General features: G+C 35.6%; 2 long non-coding RNA genes across 2 annotated transcripts; both read left to right on the top strand.

Annotated features, from left to right (window-relative positions):
* Positions 1–1965: 1965 nt before the first annotated feature.
* Positions 1966–5083, top strand: LOC124541573. The gene is made up of 3 exons (XR_006967262.1): positions 1966–2217; positions 2522–4617; positions 4896–5083. It is a non-coding gene; the product is annotated as an uncharacterized LOC124541573 (long non-coding RNA).
* Positions 5084–10775: 5692 nt separating this feature from the next.
* LOC124541572 lies at positions 10776–12385 on the top strand. Its single transcript, XR_006967261.1, has 5 exons — positions 10776–10893; positions 11219–11386; positions 11461–11707; positions 11880–12143; positions 12226–12385. It is a non-coding gene; the product is annotated as an uncharacterized LOC124541572 (long non-coding RNA).
* Positions 12386–19457: the final 7072 nt, after the last annotated feature.

The following is a 19457-nucleotide window of genomic DNA, read 5'->3' as shown; positions in this document are numbered from 1 at the left end:
ACAGGCACATGAAGATACATTTAATGTCTACAGTAACTCCATATGATGTTGCAGGTCTCTTCAATAAAGCATATGTACAGGTTGCGAATATAAGCAAAGCAGAGTCTGGATTTCGAGCCACAGGAATTTACCCATTGAACCCGAATGTTTTTACTGAAGAAGACTTTTTGGCAGAGTCGCTGATGGCACAAGAATCAGAACAAATAGCTGAAAATAAAGATCCTAATATCTAGAATCCTGACGATGTGCAGTGTGATGGTAGGGCTCTAATTTAAGGACATAAGTCTCCTGTGGCAGGTCCATCAGGATCAATGCTCTGAAACAGTTCTGGCAGTTAATCGTAATCAAAAAGCTGTTGGTGAGCAAAGAACTCCGGTATTCTTTGCTGCTATAGCAAATACACCTACTACAGTACCATCTTCTAAGCGAGTTCAAAGAAAGCGAAAACAACATGCTACCATTTTAACTGCAACTCCTATGTAAATTATTTTAGAAAATAAAGAAAAGAAAAAAGTTGAGAAACGTAAAAAGATGGAAAAAACGTTGCTCAAGAGAAAAACAAACCTAAGAAACAAAAATCATACAAGAAAAAAAAGTCTGTCTGAAGAACTGGACTGGAAAGTCCAGTTCTTCAGACAGTGAAGATGAAGACCTTTGCGACGATGACAGCGATAACGAATTACATGTGGATGATGAAAATTGTAACAATTGCATTATTTGCGAAGAATTTGGAAAAAATAACGAGTTGTGGTATCGTAGCACCGTCTGCGGACTGTGGGCACATGCTGTATGTTCAGGGTGGGACTCACCAGATGGATTTATCTGAGATCTGTGTATCCAAAAATAATATACCTATACCAATTTCTAATTCGTCCTACCTCTAACAATAATATTTATTTTATATAATACTATGTTAATCGATGTTAATTAGAAAGTTGATTTTAAGTTTGAAAACTTTACCATTTTTGTTAAATTAAAAAAGGCTGATCTTTCGTACAAATGGTGGATAATTGATAATAAGTTATTTATTTTAGTTAGTATTTTTATTTATGACGTTGATCTCATTACTTTATCTTTTATCAAAACGTATATTATTGGTTACCCCGTGCCCCGAGCGGCATTATCCATAGTCAGGGGGCAATGCCGCTCAAGAATTTTTATTTCAAAGTTTTTCTACTACTAGTAGATAAAAGATATATGCTTTTATTGTTAAATTGTTGATTATTTGAGACTTTGTTACTTTTTTAATTTTAATTTAATATATATAATTTAAAAAATACACCATGTTTTCTTTAAGTGAACATCCGTCATTTAGAGTAAGGAGGGGTCCTTACCCTAAACGATTCGAAATAAATGCGACGGAGAAGCGTTTGGTCATTTATATTAATAAGCCACTTCAGTGTGTAGGTATTGACTGCTTGTTGTTTACGTGTCGCTTCGCATTCGCAGATCGCTCCGTAGGTCACCGTATTACAGAGTGACATATTTACTACAAGATAATGCTTTTATTTTTACAGTTAATGATGGCTTAAAAAAAAAGAAAAGTAATAGAAAAACAACGATGCATGGACAGGTTTATACTTTTTTGTTAATTGCAATGGCAAACCGCTATGCTTAATATGCCAAAAAACTCTTGCTATGCAAAGAGAATATAACCTTAAACGCCACTAAGATAAAGTCAAATTTGCATGCCTAGTGAGTGAGTTACGGAAAACTAAAATTAACGCACTGAAATCTGAAGATTCTGATCTGAAGTAAAGAACCAAGAAAATATTTTTAAGCTTCAAGTCCAAAGTAACGAGTCGAGCATACGTGCAAGTTTAGGGGAAGCAGAAATACTTGCGAAGTCTGGCCGACTATTTACCGATAGTGAACTATTAAAACAATGTCCCTATGTTATGGTTGAAGAGTTATGCCCAGATCTAAAAAAGAAATTTGATTGTTTTTGCTAGAACGTGTACCCGGCGAACTGAAGATTTGGACTTTAATTTATATCAGCAACTCCGGAAAAAAGCACAACAATTTGAATGGTTCTTTTTAGCTACCAATGAGAGTAGGGGAGTGTGGGGTAAACGCGAACGCGGGGTAAACCTGAACGCAACGGTTGTGATATGTTAGAAAGAGATAGGCGTATTTCACTGGTCGCTATCTCGAACATCACGCCACCACTAGTGCCAGTCAACGAAACGAGCGACGCGGAGGCACGTACTTATTAAGGTATGCATTTTGTTATATTTTGCAAGATTTTGATGTAATTTTTTCGAAAATGCAACTCGATATTACTTGACTTTTATTAACAATATTTATTTAACTTTTATTTACTGGAATCCTTACATAATAAGGTGCTAAATAACAATGACGTAATCGACAAAAGTAATATAACCTAAAATATTTAACTCAATATTTTTTTTCGATTTGGCGGGGTAAAGGCGACCATTCCATGTCGGGTAATCTCGAACGTTCCTTATTACCCCATCATATTGTTGATTCCCAGTTAATCTAATTTGTATTATTGTTCCAGGTGCCTCGTAATTACAAACGAAAAACAGTGACGAAATACAGTCTAGAAGATCTCAAAAAGGCTGTAAATGATGCTCAAACCAATAAACTTACCATCGGCAAAGCTGCAGAAACTTATAATGTTCCAAAAACTACAATTTTTGATCACATAAAGAAGCCAGTGATTAAATTGCCAATAGCTGGTCGAAAAACATTATTCACAGGCGAGAAAGCGGTCGTGGATTATATAATAAAATGCAGTAAACTTTATTACGGCCTAACCATAAAAAAATTCGCCAAATTGCGTACTAATATGCTGAGATAAACAAACTTACTCATAATTTCAACCGAGTAAAAAAGCTGGCCGGTAAAGACTGGTATAGAAAGACAGTTTCATGAAAAGTCATCCCAGCCTATCTCTGAGAACACCTGAGGCGACTTCACTGAATCGTATCACAGCATTCAATAAAACTGAAGTTTAAGTTTTTTATGATAATTTGAAAGCTATACAAGAGAAATATCATATTCAACCTGATAAAATGTTTAGCGTCGATAAGACAGGTATATCAACAGTCCAGAAGAATCAGAAAATAGTGGCAGTAAGAGGTCAGAAACAAGTTGGTAACAGAACAGAACAGAACAGTGGTTTGTGCATTTAGTGCAACGCATGAATCGACTATTACTAAAAGGTAGTAACCCTAACATGATTGGAGCTGTGTCAGCCTCTGGATAGATGAATGAAAGTCTTTTTGTTGATTGGCTACACCACTTCATTTCATATGCAAAGCCTTCAAAAGAAGATCCAGTGTTTCTCATATTGGATAACCATGAAAGCCACATAAGTCTTGATGCTTATTCACTATGCAGAGAACATGGAATCATTATGCTGACTTTGCCGCCACACACCTCACATAAACTTGAACCTTTGGACTTGACATATTTTGGCCCTATCAAGGCAGCATACAATCAAGAAGAAGAATCACATGGCGTATCGATGCAATTACCATGGGAAAAAATTGGTAAGTGAAACAACTGACGGCGACAGGAACATGAGGAAAAATGGGTTGACTCATCGTCAATTCCAGCAGTTTCTGACAGATACGGAAGCTTGTATGTTTAAATGAAGATACATAACTTGATTAAGCGCTTCTTGGTTGTATCAATTATAATGGTTGACATACTAGTTGAGCTACTAGCATGGCGGAGTGGAACATTTCACACAAAGTCACTACTATTGTTAGCGATAATTCAACAAATATCTTGTCTGCTGTAAGAATTGCTTAATGGCGGTCCACCTCTTGTTTCGCTCGCTCCTTATATCTTGTCGTATAAGAAGCTACAGAAGAAATTGTTTTGAACGAAGTGACAAACATTGTAGAGTTTTTCAATCGTAGCTCACAGGGAAAATTAAAAGTTGCTGCTACACAGGGCAATTGTTTGTTGAATATGTCTGTTCGCAAATTTAAGGAGAACGTAAAGACCGCTGAACATCAACATTCGATATTCTGAAGCGAACAGTAGAGGTACAGCTGGGTGATTCCGAATCCCATTTTTCGATTCCTTATTTGGAATTTGTGATGAAAATTCTATTTGGCATTCAGCAAACAGAGATTGTAATACGAAATAACTTCACATTGACATTAATTGGCATTCTGTATCTCGATTTCGAAATTAAAAACTAAAATTTACCTCGATTACATACGTCAGATATACAGTTGTTCCCGTGTGTCGGAAGCATCTGGTGAAAACGAAAAATAATATATATCTTCTTTTAAAACTTTTTGATAGCATCAAATAAGATTTAAAAGTAAGTATTATTTAATCACTTTATAAAGTATTTTATGGATTGTATTTTTTGGTATTAATTAACAAATAAACCATACCTTTCTTCTAGATGGCAAGGCCCTGGGTTCTGTTGAACCTTTTAATGGAAGCACATGAGATAGAAATAAATTCAAGTGTTAAGCAAGCCCGAGAGATTAGCCGGTTGCCAATAAAGTGTCGCAACGATGAATTCATTAGAATTTATCGTCTAAATGCAGACCTTATTGACGACCTTGAAGAAGAGCTTCGCCCGTTGATCCCATCATCAAACGTGGAGTTTCGATTGGGTCTGAGGTATGCATATTTATTTCTTACAAATATATTAAACGTTACTTATTATATTTGCTTCTTATAACATTATAAAATGATTTGTGTAATTAAATAAATTAATAAAATTAATTTCTTATTTTGTTTGATTAAGCATTCTTAATCGGTGCGTCTTGCCACTCTAATTCCTTCAAGTTCGAATTCAAAATCGCTTTTACGAATGTCACGAGTAGGAAGGCGATTAACGACGCGCCGTCAATGAAAGCAACTCTCCCGTATATTAATTTTGTAATTATTTATTTTAGATTCTTTGCACGCTGTCGTTTCTGGAAAGCGGCAGTTATCAAAGAATATTGGGCACCAGTCTTAATAGTTACTTATCACAAGCATCCGTCTCGCAATGCATTAACGTAGCAGTGGAAGCATTGAACCACCCGTCAATTATCAAAAAACGTATCAGATTTCCACAAAATAATACAGAGAGACAAATATTAAAAGAACGGTGAGTAGTTTTCTAAAATTATTATTATTAAGCCTTATAAGTAATAAGATATTCACAGAATATATAACTTAACCAAGTACCTAATTAGACACAGATTATAAGTTCAAAAATCTTTTAATTACAGTTTTTATGAGCTGAGATGGTCCAGTGGTAAGAACGCGTGCATCTTAACCTATGACTTCGGGTTCAAACCCAGACAGGCACCACTATATATATCCCTTTTATTTGCTTAATTGTGTTTATATTTCATTTCTTGCTCGGCGGTGAAGGAAAAAATCGTGAGGAATCCTGCGTGAGTCTAATTTCATCGAAATGTTGCCACATGTGCATTAAATCAACCCGCATCGGAACAAAGTGGTGGAATATGGTCCAAGCCCTCTCCTTAGTTTACTTTTTTGTACATTTTTTATGAAAAATGTCTCATCCCGAGTGTTATTGGGTGCATCGACGGGACTTATGTTGCCATTATAAGACCTAATGAAAATGAAGACAGATATTTATGCAGAAAAGGATTTCATGCGAGAAATTTTATGTTGGGAAGTTGAAATTGTAACAATTATGTATTAAATATAACTCTGAACAATGTTCGCTCTAATGTATGTTTTTTAATTTAATTTTACAGATCGTGGATGCAGACTTAAATATTCTACATGTCGATGCATCATACGGGGGGAGTAGCCATAATAGCTTTGAATACAAAGCTATTATTGAATACAATAATAGTGCTATTAAAAATCACCTTTCCATTTTAACAAGCTCCGGTGAAATAGCCTATTTGTTGGGTAATAATTGTTTCATATAATAATATCTGTGATCACTATAATTACGTAAAATCTGTAACATATGGTTTTAATATTAAATCTTTATAATTTCAGGGGTCTCAGGCTATCCACAACGGCAACGCATATTTAATGTCTCCAGTGTCCGATTCACTTAATGGCACTCCCGAAGCATAATACAACCATCTACACGCTTCTGCGCGTAATGCTGTAGAAAGGGCTATTGGAGTACTCAAGGCACGATTCCGCTGCCTATTGGGCCACCGAGTACTACACTATAACCCGGAGAAAGCATCAAAAATCATAATAGCATGTTGTGTTCTGCACAATATATGTAATCGTGCAGGATTGTCTGCTCCAGTGTTGAGGGGAAATGTCGTGTCAATGGAGAACACGCAACATGACTTACATTTTCTAGACTCGGCAGAAATTGCATTGGGGCGCAATTTTAAAGGGCAATTAATAAGTAACTTGTGGCGTAGCAGAAATGACCACTTGTCGTAAGGGACATAATATCTTAGCAACCACATGTTAGTTTTAAGCGTGAGAGACATAACATCTTATTTCATATCCCTATGGTCGGAGTTAGGTTGGTTAATATTTATTAAATTAGTTAATATGTTAAATGTTTAAACATTCAAATCAATTATAACAAAAAAGGAACAAAACATAAGGAACGCTTTTGTGCGAAAGGTTACTATACAATTAGTGAGTTTATGTTTGATAGCACACCTTGGGAATGAAACGATCGCCTCCTGGCTGTTTCTATTCATATACAATATGTATCTAATTAATTTGACAAAGACCCGCTGAATTTCTTTCGCCGGTTCTTCTCGGGTCAGGGTGTTCCTTTTTCCGAACCGGTGGTAGTGTTTAGTTTGACCATCGAGAAGAAAGTGTAATGCTTCTACGTTGAATAAAGTAATATAAGTTTGAGTTTGAAAAACAAAAAAAAATATAGGAATTCTTGTGTGCACTATGACTATTACACAATTCCCACATCTTGAAAATGAAACGAGCAATCGAACGATCTATCCCTTTGTTGTATTAATTTTTAACATCAAGACAGTCAAAAAGTAAGTAATGCCTGTGTATTGAACAAAGTTTTTTTAAAAAAACTTTACGGTTACGTTAATGTAATGGATGCTTAATCATTGTTATAAATTTGTTATATACAAGACCCACGATAGTTTTATATGGTAAATAAAAATATGCTATATTTTATATAAAAGTTTATGTTTATTAATTTTTAATCCTGAAACTTAGATTAAGATGCTGCCTGATTGTAAAATCATGTATATTATAATAACATTAATAACAAAATACTAAAGGTTCAGATATGTCTGAAAAATAACATCTAGATTAATAATAACATCTATATTATATATGTATATAATACCAATAACAATAACAATGATATAGTCAAAAATGATTATTATTAAAAAGTAATGTGGTTAGATTCGGCTAGCAGCCTTAAGCCCTCCCTCATGGCCTTTAGCCCCTCTCCAAGAGCTTTGACTCCCTCTGCTAGCGAATTGTGAGTTTGGGCCATCTCTTCCATCACTTTGACGACTCTACCTTCATGTGACAGTCGCTGGTCCTCTAACTTCAAAAATTTCTCGGCCATGCTGTTAAACTGAGAGCGTCGTTGTGATGGTGGTGACCCTCTTATAGCTTGAAATGTGTGACGCCGAGGAGCTGAAAAATAAAAGAAATTATAGTATTTAAAAAAAAATAACTATCTTTTAAGTATTACGTCAGTGCTTATTATGTACAGCTGTATTATTATTGTTTTTTTATTATAAAAAGCCAAAATACTGCAGTCAAACCCATTATTGAGTTATTTAGAATGGGAATTATAGCTAATAAGTATAAAAACCCAACCCAAAGAGAATAAGATAATTACTGAAATTTGCACTGGGATTGTCACGATGCCTAGCTGTTGGTGGAAGTTCTGGTTATCTTATTTGTTCTGGTGAAGGCTAAAAAAATACAATACTTGTTATAATATAATTACATATATGTAATATTAACATATTTACATAGTTCCTTCCGAGACAAACACTATATTGAATTATCATTTACAATTTTACCTCTCTGTGCTGTGGAAATGGGTTTGTTGCAATGTTTCTATCGAAATTGTTGTCCACATTCAAATTATCCTAAAACAGTCTTAGTTTATATTTTAGTGCAGTGATTAATAATTAATATGTTTATTGTTTTAAATGTATAAAAAAACCTTAAAAACGTATGGTAGAAATGTTGATTTTACCAAAGCAAGAGCATGCCACTGAGAATCACTTGGTCCATGTATTATTTGTTCAGAAGGAACAAGCACTGGTACTGGTGTTTCCTGGAAATTATTATACTTAAAGACAATGCCTTTCTATTATATATTATACTTATTATATATACATGTATTTGAAAATATTAAAAACTCGTACCTTTATCCATTTTTTGCTACATTTTATTGCGCCTCCTCCGGAACTATTTAAAATGGTAGTTATTTTTTCCCATTCTTTAAAAGCTCTGGCCTTTGCGTTAGTATAGGGTTTCTTATAAATCCCTTTGCAAGGCTAGGTCTCTCTTCCAAAAAGGATACGAAAGTCTCCACTTGAGCTGCAGACGGATGAGAAACACGTTCAATAAGACTGAAATACATTAAATGATGTTATTAACTCGACTTCTTGAGTTAATAATGATATTTTTTGTAATTGAATTGTTGAACTGGAAATAAAATATTACTAGCCAAATAACGAATGAATGTAACAGGTACTTACTCCATCTTCCGAATTTATTTATAATGTTTTGGGGTATTTATTATACAAACAGTAGTAACAATGATTTAACAAAGTTTAAGTAGATATTTGAATTTAAATTTACAACATGAGAAAAATGACACGAACAAGGTAAAAATACACGCAAAGAAACTTAATATTCAGCCAGGTAATTATAAATTTCGTCTGAAATTGCGTTAGGTTTTATTTTTATATTAAAAATTAATCATTTATGGAATATTCGGTACAAAATATGACTACATTATTTTTTTTAATCCTCAGGTTTTTAGATATTTGCAATCGGAAATATTTTTTAAAAACCGGCAACAAGAGTCTTTGCACTATCGTCTCATATGACAGTTTTCACTTCACACAATTTGACATATCGTTACGGAATACCAAATATTTTTCCATTCAAGGTCGTTTCGATATGAGTTAAGAAATGAAAACTGTTTCAAATCCTAATGTGGTTTTTGCAGAATTGCACGGCAGAATGCAGTAATAGTTATCGTTGCACGTCTACTCCCTGACTTAACTGTAAATTAAGAGGACTGGTCATAGGAGTTTGATCTTTACTTACTCCTACTACAATTCTACAATTAAGTCACTAGAATTCACCTGCCCTAATTTAAAAAAAATCAAATATTTGTGTTGCACAGCAAAATCCACAGCCTCGGAAAGGCTTTTTCCCAAAGGTCACCTTCTGTACCAGCAACAGAATAGACTGAAAGGAAAACACCTGTCAAAGTTAATTTTTTGGTGCATGCTTTTAAACTCTTTAAAATATTTTAAAACTTCACTCTGTTTTAAAAAAATAAACAAAGGCCATACGTGTAAAGTCATCAACAAAAAGTAGGAAATATCCATCAATCGAAGTAGACTCCGTGGATCTGCAAACATCGGCATGTGTTACAACCAGAGGTTCAATGCTCCTTGTATCAGTATGACTAAATGGCAGACGTGATTACTTCCCCTGCACACGTGCTATTGTTGATTATAAACTTATCTGTGTATGAAATAATGAGTCGAGATGGCCCAGTGGTTAGAACGCGTGCATCTTAACCGATGATTGCGGGTTCAAACCCAGGCAAGCACCGCTGATTCATGTGCTTAATTTGTCTTTATAATTCATCTCGTGCTCAGCGGTGAAGGAAAACATCGTGAGGAAACCTGCATGTGACAAATTTCATAGAAATTCTGCCACATGTGTATTCCACCAACCCGCATTGGAACAGCGTGGTGTAATATGTTCCAAACCTTCTCCTCAAAGGGAGAGGAGGCCTTTAGCCCAGCAGTGGGAATTTACAGGCTATTGTTGTTGTTGTTGTTGTGTATGAAATTTCCGTATCTGTTCCATCTTTCATATTATTCTGGTCGTTTCTATTCAAGTAGCCCAATCTCCTATGCCAGACTTAACAAATAACTGTTGAAGAAAAAAATAAACATTGTTTATGTTCCACTAACAACTTATAAACACCGTATTTTTGGTTAGCTACAACCACCAAACTGTTATCTCTGATTTGTGGCAATTTGAGGAGAATAGGGAACATGCAAATATAATATTTATGATTTTTTTTTTCTATTAAAACGTTAAAATATATAAAAGAAGGACCATTGCAAGGTTTATATTTGATAAAATGTTGTATTTTAACAATAATTAGGAATTAAAGTAATGTGAAATGGAACGTATTTCAAAACACAAATTAGCGTTCAGTGACGTCACTAATGTTATGACTATTTATTTGAGGTTATAGTAACTATAACATTACAACTGTTATAATCAAAACGAACATTGAAATGAAAATTAATTGCGGTTTTCGAATAAAAATAGAAGTTGGATTTGTCAAAGCAGACTCCAGAAATCAACCTAAAGTTACTGTTGATATGGTTGTAACTTATTTTATCGAAAGTGCAGAGTTTTCAAGTGTAGAAATTAAAGGAACTAAACTACTACGGTATGTGTAAATCATAGTCAATTTTGTATTTAATTCAGCGGCTTCTACATATAGTAATTATTTCAGCTCTACAAGAGAATCTTACGGCGATAATGCAATCGGCTACGTCCAAATCAAAAGAGATGGAGAATATATGTATATATATATATGATAATATATATGCACGGTAAAATGTAGAGTTACTCCGGAACATAAAGTACGGAAAGAAGGTTATCGTGTTACAGCGATTATAAATGAAACACAAGGCTCAGTTCTGTCCTGCAAATGTGAAGACTGTATAGATTCTGAAGGTAAAAAAATAGGTTTATTTTTCAATTAAATTCTTAGTTTAATGGCTTTTAATTGCCGACAGGGCACAGATTGGTTCGCCAATGTCACGTAGGATGGAGAAGATACGAATGAGATTGATCAATCTCACTTAGCCAAGTATAGTAGTAGTAATTTCCTTGTTAATCCTTAACCTAAAACAACACAAACATTAAGAGTTAATAATAATATAAATTAAAATAGTTGTTAATATTCTTAACAACATTTAAAATAAAATATGAGACTAAATTAGACTATTCACAAGGTTAATTTTCAAAAAAGTTAAACTGTGGTGTGGATTATTGACAGGTGGGTGCAAGCATGCCGCTGCACTGTTATTATGGTTGCACAGAAGATCTGAGGAGCCTCCGATTACGTCCGTCACATGTTATTGGAAGAAGTCAAAATATCTACATGTGCTTCTGGAAAATCCTTTATAAAAGCCAAAGAAATAGAACATACAACAGTTTCTCTCAAGTAAGTAGTTTTTCAACTTTTTTGTTTAAAGAAATAATCAGATATATGTTACAATAATAACTGCACATTTTTAGATGAATATTTTAAGTGAATATGTAGATGCTGTCAAAAAAACAGATTGTCAAGCAAGTATTCTCCGTTACTTTCGAGAAGAACAACAAACTGTTAGCATTCACAAACTGTGTTCAAGCTTGATTGGGAAATTGGGCTCTGCACAGTCATTTCTTGAAATATTATCAAAGCAAATGACCACTGATAGTATTGAGATGATATTTCCACCACCAAACATCAAAGTGATTCACCATTGTGGTTCGAGTTGAGGTAAGTAGTTAGACTTCTAGTTTAGTTTATTTATGTATTTATTACAAAATATCATGAATCTATAATATTATGTACAGAAGTATAGTAAAAAATTGTCTTGACTGTCAAACTCACTTTCCTATACAAATATTACATGATTGAAATTTTTACTATAATGTTTTTATTTGCGTAGGTATGGAAGGATCACTGCCTCAACTCTTTATTAAACTGCTCATTCTTAAACTAAAATGGGTTCCCTTCTGAACAGAATTATGGGAGAACTTTCCAAATTTACATCCATTGCAATGGATAGAGGAAAAAAACTAGAAAAAGAAGTTCTTAAAGTAGTGAGCACAAAAGCAAATGTAATTCATCATCACAGCTCTGTAAACTGCAACTGCAGTAATTTTCCGAATGCTGCCTAGCCAAACTAGATTTACTGAGTTCTCAAATTTCGGTTATTTAAATATTTTCAATAAAAGAATTTATAATGTTATGTTCAAGGCTTGTGTAGTAATATAATTGTTACCTCATTTCAGATTGAAATTGAAGAATCTGGACTTGTACTTAACGCTGAGTATCCTATTTTTGGTGCAACACCTGATGGGCTTACTGAAAATTATGTAGTAGAGGTGAAATGTCCTTCTACAGAAGCTACCGTACCTTCCTATGTGAAAAACAATAAAATAACACCAAAATTTTGGACACAAGTGCAACTTCAAATGTTTTGCAGCAAAAGAAAAATGGCACTTTTCTGTATAGCACATCCAGATTTTGAAAAATCTAAAGAAGTAGATATCTATAATGTGCCATTTGATGACAGTATTGAATCTGTTATGAATGCGGCAAAGAAATTCTGGATAGATGCTGTATTTCCAAAATTAAAAGATATATATAACTTTTAAGCACATCATTCTTTAAGTAAATAAAACTATGTTTTGTATGTACAGTTTTTTATTGAATTTTAATTACATTTCTTGTAAGGTGATTGTTAATTAATAAGAGCACAGCATATTCATAACTTTTACGCATATCAGTCTTATAGTAAATAAAACTATGTTTTGTATGTATAGTTTTTATTGAATTTTAATTAAAGGTGATTGTAAATTAATAAGAGCACAACAAATGATTATGCTATGGTCTAAATTCGGAATTAAAAAATGATCCACACAAGCATGTGGCTTCAGCAAAGAAAATTCACGTAGTCTCCTGATCACTCTTTCAATATGTATTCTAAGGCTTGCAATTTTTTTTGACCTTAAAACATCATCTCTAGAACTTTTCTTAGTATTGCTAACGCTAGGTGGTCTAATCAATTCAAATTTGTTCTTTGCCAACAGTCCTTCAATGCGCTTGAATCCTCTATCTGCCATGATGCAAGCTCCAGGTGGTAAAATATCCATAAATCCAGATTCTTCAAAAATTTTTAAATCAGATGTTCGACCACCAAAACCTTCTGAGATAAAATTTATAAGCCCGTCAGGTGTTGATGATATCAAAGATTTTATAGTGTTACATCTCTTGTAAGATGAATAGGTCAGGGATTGGTGTACTGCATTACTGGGAATTTCTATTTCTATTTCGAGACAATCAATTATATAGTATACTTTTGAATAACAATTTCTAAAGCTAATAGGCAAGTTGGCAAGAACTGACTTTTCTGATGGTTTTATAATCATCATCATCATCAGCCCGTTTTCGTCCACTGTTGGACATAGGCCTCTCCAAGTGCACGCCACTGTGGTCTTTCTCCGGCTACTCGCATCCAGCTCCTGCCTGCCGCCTTGCGTAAATCGTCACTCCACCGTGCCTGAGGATGGTTTATAATAAATGTCCTTAATACATCAGCCATTCTCCTGCAATTTTTAGAAAATATTCTACTTGCTGTTGTATGATGCATATCAAAATCTTCTGATAAGATAGTAAATGATTCATTTAGCCGTAACTTTTTTAAAATTAAGCTAACATGATTAAGACTGCATTTTAGGTGTTTTTGTAAGAAATCCAAAAGAATAATGCTAGAAAGTGGAATTCCTATGTACAGCTGAGGCTGTGCCATTATCCTACCCATTGTTATGTCACATAACTCGACTCGTCTTTGTTTTGGCTGTTTACCACTTAAAACAGATTTTGAAGTACTACCACTCTCTTCTTCGGGTTTAAACAAACGTCTAGTGATAGTCTCACTATCAGAGTCAGAGTAAATAAATTTATATATATTTAGTTTTATTGGTGATGTTGTACTATCTCTTACATTGACCCTCCTAGGTGATAATGCTACGGTTCTTTGGGGTATCTTTATTTCAACCTGAACTTGATTTGAGATTTTATGAGGATATATGGACACCTAAACACTTTTATCGTTAGATATTTCAATATATTGAGATTTGAGACTCATGCGTTTCTATAATTAATGTACACTGAAGATATAATAATTAATTCCTTCATTAGAAAGGAAGCATTATTCTAATAATATTAAATAGTTTTAATGTTTCTCTGCCTGTAGCAAAAGAATAAATCAATATAATACCTGGTGTATTTTCAATGCTCTCATGAATTTCACGTCTTTTCCTTTTCATTACCGCTGATCTAGGTTTTAATGGCATCATTCAAATTTGGCATTCGAAAATATGTGGTACCACATCTTTTTTCAGAAAAAGTTTCCCTCCCATCATTTTAAACTTCATCCAATTTACGACGTCGTTTTCTAACTGGAAAATTAAAAGTTATTGTCCAGTTTGGTAAGTATTAGGTAGGTTACTATGTTTCTTTGGCGTACAAGCAGATTATTTAAGCGTATAACAAGTTTATTCGCCAACTTACATCAAAGTGGTCTTCACAGCATCGAATGATAGTCTTTGGGGAAAAATGGTCATTCCTTCTCACAGCTTAAAACCACTTTTTTTCTAAGTTTTGAGTCAGAAGGTCCAGTCAAAAACAATTTATTGGCAAACTTTGTAGAAGTAGATGGACACATTGGCTCAAAACATGCGTCAACACGGGTTTTTTTCGGAATATCGATGGTATAGTTATGATCTATGATCACTTAATGTTGATGGATAGTCCATTTTTATTTTTTACATAAAAGGATCTCAATGCTCGAGAAAAAATGGAATAAAGTATGAAATCCAGTGAGGAAAATTACAATCAGTGGGCTAGTGTCAGACAGGGCTACAGGAGTGACGTCATACGAAATATAGATGCGTTTTCGCGCGGAAATTTAAATAGACATATTGAAACCACATTTGTTGCAGTAAATTACTGTGTTTTAATTTTTTAAATATACATGTGGTCTATCCTACATGGAGTTCTTTAAAATAAACACATAAATAAAAATATTGCATCTTCCCTATTCATGTTGTTTAAACATAAATAAATTAAACATAAGTTAACTAATGGAATTCATGTTTGTTGTGTGGTTAAAAACACACAAGACATCTTTCAAGGTTGTCTCATTTTTGCAACTTGGAGTAACCGTAATGATATTCACATCACCCGAATACAATTGTGACATGACATTTTGATTTGCCCCATAATCTCCTTGATGCTCGATGAATATGATGCATTCTGCGTCATGTTTACATCTGTCGTCATATGAAATCTTTCGCCGATATCGAAGTAAAAATCTTGTTTACTGTTGCTAGTGATGGGGACATCGAGTTCCGTCGTGGTCGATGTCGGAGCTAGTTTAAATGATTTGTATTGTCTTTTTCATTCTGCCGCAGCAAGGTGATTCGCAACTTGCTTTGTCACCGAATCGATAGTGATATTTGCATCCATGTTGCGTCGCCGGGCTTTACAGCTGATTTGTTGCGATAAGACGAGCTAGGACGAGATCGTGAGCGGCAATATTGTCGTGATTGATGTCGATGTTTTGAGCGACCGCGTTTCTCGTTTATTTGAAGCGACAGCTTTTGTAATTGTTTCGATAAGATTGAAAATTGAGTAGACACGCAGCTATTGTCGTAAGTTCGGAACATTCAACCATCTTGTCAGCCATGGCCGCGAGTGTGTAGAGTGACGATTCCGTGTTTATAGACAACACGACGCATACCGTACTGGGTAAGTGGTTGAGCCACTCGTCACGGAGACCGCCCTTGGGGATCATCCCGGAACTGAGCTCTCTTATTTTACGCAGTAACTGAGAAGGCTTTTGATCTTCTAGCTATACACCACTGATTAGCTTTTGGAAGTTTTTTACGTCTGACTTGTCATGTACCGCGAGTAAACGGTTCATTAATGTGTTATATTTTTCTTAGGCAGGCGTTTTATATAATATGGCAGAGATGTATTGCAGTTCTGTGGTTTGCAGATGTTGTAGGACGTCGAAGAACCTCTGGTCATCAGCAGTCTGATTACAGAAAGCGGTTAACTAAAAACTCGGGTTTAAACTACGGTTTAAGCAAAAACGTTGTTATAAAAAATGGTTTAGCGATAAACCATATATTATAATGTGGACTGACGTGAAACCTCAGCGACTCTAGTTTTACGATGGTTTAAAGCGTATCGGTCAAAGTTTCTGTTATAAGTTTAAAAGTTACAATTAGTTGCATCTTATTTTCTTTCTGTTGTGTTGTATTGTTTTAACGTAAAAAATGGATATGGTTGATTTAATGGATATCGAGGACATGGAAGTCATCGAGTTGTTACAAACACCACGCGTTAATAACAGAAATCGTCTGAGAAGAAATCCTTTCATTGAACTATCCGATGAAGATTGCAAGCAAAAGTATGAGTTTAACAAACGTTACACAAAGAAAATTATTGACTTAATAAGGGAAGATTTATCCAGAGATCCTAGAAGATGCTCAGTGGCTTCCGAAATACAAGTCATTTGCGTATTACGAAGCTGGGCTCGACATGAAGTAAGTCGATACATTAGTACCTATGAGTATTAGTGTGTACAAATTATGCCGTAAGTTTCATACTAATATACGTACATATTATTTTTCTTTATTATCCAGGATGACACAGCGGATTTACATGGACTCTCACAACCTTTTATAAGTCAAACGTGTAAAAATTTTGCAGGCGCCGTTGCTCAAATATCACACAAATTTATAAAAATGCCTGCTACATTATCAGAACAAGAGGAAGCAATGCAAAAACTTCGTAGAATAGCCAACTTCCCTACAGTAATTGGTGCAATTGACTGTACTCATATTAGAATTAAAAAGTTAAATGTAGATGGTGGTCATCTATATATTAACCGCAAAGCATTTCCATCCTTGAATATCCAGGTATTCATATTACTTTACATCAATACAATATTAATACTGTTATCATTTATTCAGGCAGGCAGTTATTAACTTTTGTTGTTGGAGGAAGCTTTTGTACACCGATTTTCTATAATGTGGCGCGACTACCCAATCATCTCACGTAGTATATCCTAATAATAGTATATTAGAATTAGGCACATAATTTATTTGAAGACTGATTTCAAATTTGAAGTAAAATTACTTCAGTACTTACTTTTCCTCAACAACAACAACAACACAACAACAACAACAACAGCCTGTAAATTCCCACTGCTGGGCTAAAGGCCTCCTCTTCCTTAGAGGAGAAGGTTTGGAACATATTCCACCACGCTGTTTCAATGCGGGTTGGTGGAATACGCATGTGGCAGAATTTCTAATTTGACCCCCTGAAGACATCTGCCGTCTCATTACACAAAACTAAATAAACCTGTACTATCTAGTCCAGAGAATTGGAGTATTGAGGAAATATAATAAGAGTCGAGATGGCCCAGTGGTTTGAACGCGTGCATCTCAACCGATGATTGCGGGTTCAAACCCAGGCAAGCACCACCATATATATGTGCTTAATTGTGTGTTTTAAATTCATCTCGTGCTCAGCGGTGAAGGAAAACATCGTGAGGAAACCTGCATGTGTCTAATTTCATTGAAATTCTGCCACATGTTCATTCCACCAACCCGCATTGGAACAGCATGGTGGAATACGTTCCAAACCCTCTCCTTAATGGAAGAGGAGGCCTTATCTTGTCTACAGTATCGCGCTAATTGCGTCATTCCGTTTCTTTCGTGGTTACGTGAATGAGCTTTTGGTGTTTTCGTGTGCGTTTTGTGGATTACCGTCAATTTTTCTGCTCTTGAACTTTGTTACCTGTTTTACTCGAACTACCTGGCTTGTTTTTACTGATTTTGATTTTGCACTACATTTGACCGTTGCGCATTGTTTGGATTCTGCCTGTACCTAGCGATTTGAATTTTTTGAAGTGGATCCTAATGTCCCATCATGCAATCGGGATTACCCAGCGAATGTCACTCAAGGTAATAATTATTGTTTTTAAATAAGTAATTTTAGGGCCTTTGTATTGTTATCTTGTTATCAGAACTACCAAAACTAATAAATTATTTTGTAGATGAAACCCAAGGAGACTCGTAAACCCGTGTTGACAGTCAGCCTGACAAACGAAGACTGTACACGTCGGAGTTTATAAAAAATTGGGCACTCGTGAGCAAGGCATTGCCTTTGCTGAAGAGCAAGGCTTAGTGGAACCAGTTAAAGAATGCAGAGTACATCGAGTGCTCTTCCACGTTGATTATACTGCTGACACCACTGTTGGCATGTTCTATTGTACGAAAAAAACATGTAAAAATAAATCTAGAAAATCAAGAACCGTAGGGACTTGGTTCGAAAATGTGAAACTGAATTTATTCCATGTTTATTTTCTGATGTAATCTTATGTACACTTAGGGTCGCAAGATAAAGTTATATTTGAAGACCCATTGAAAGATGAGAAGCAGCAATGCTTAAGTCGGGCAACCATATCCGATTGGTGGCCCGGGAAAAAATGTGCAGATAGATGAGAGCAAATTTGGGAAGTGAAAATATAATAAAGGTAATTAATAAGTAACAAATTGGATTGCAATTTATACAGTAATTTTTTTATTGTTTACAGGGCGTAGGGTGGAGGGGCACTGGATTCTCGGAATTATTGAGGACGGGAGCGAGGACCTACGGTTAGAGGTGTGCCCTGAGAATGTGCGGTCTGCAGATGTGTTGGTGCCACTCATACAAAAACACGTCGAGGTTGGCACCACCGTTCATACAGAATGCTGGAGGACCTATGATTGTTTGAACAAGTATGGTTACATCCATAAAAAGGTGAACCGTAGTTGTCCCGACAATCCATTTGTGGCCGAAGATGGAACCCACACCCAAAGGGTCGAGGCCCAATGGCGGGCCTGAAGCGGCAGTGAAGCGATTCTTTTGTAAAGAAAATTACAATCACCCGGAGGATTTGGTGGATTTTTGTTTGGTGGGATGTAAGGGGGCGCAAACTACACCTTAGTGCCCCAAGCCAACCTCACCTGCCCGTGGTGCATCCTGCCGACCAGCAAACGAGGCTCTGGCGACCGACTGATGGCGGTATAACCATCAATATAATAGGCGTAGCTAAATACCACAGGCCGGTGACGGGCCTGCGACGACGACGACGCCTGCCCAGCGTGGCGATTATGGGCACAACCTCCACATGCAGCACACACGCAAGCCACGGCCCCCAGTTCCCGGCAGCCCCGCTATTCCTCGTCATGGTGGCGACGATGGTAACGGCGGGACGGGGGGTGCTAAGAATCACCGGGCTACGGGAGGCCACCACAACCGACTGACCCTTGCGACGTACAACGGACGCACGCTACGGCTTGACTCGCATCTAGCGCAACTTGAGGTAGAACTTGGGAAAATTAGGTGGCACATATTAGGGCTATGTGAAGTCCGTAGAGAGGGAGAGGACACCGTAACCCTC

This window comes from Vanessa cardui, chromosome 28 (assembly GCF_905220365.1).
Source record: "Vanessa cardui chromosome 28, ilVanCard2.1, whole genome shotgun sequence".
Classification (NCBI taxonomy): Eukaryota; Metazoa; Arthropoda; class Insecta; order Lepidoptera; family Nymphalidae; genus Vanessa; species Vanessa cardui.
The sequence above is the reverse complement of the archived record's forward strand: the minus strand, read 5'-3'. Positions and strand labels throughout refer to the sequence as shown.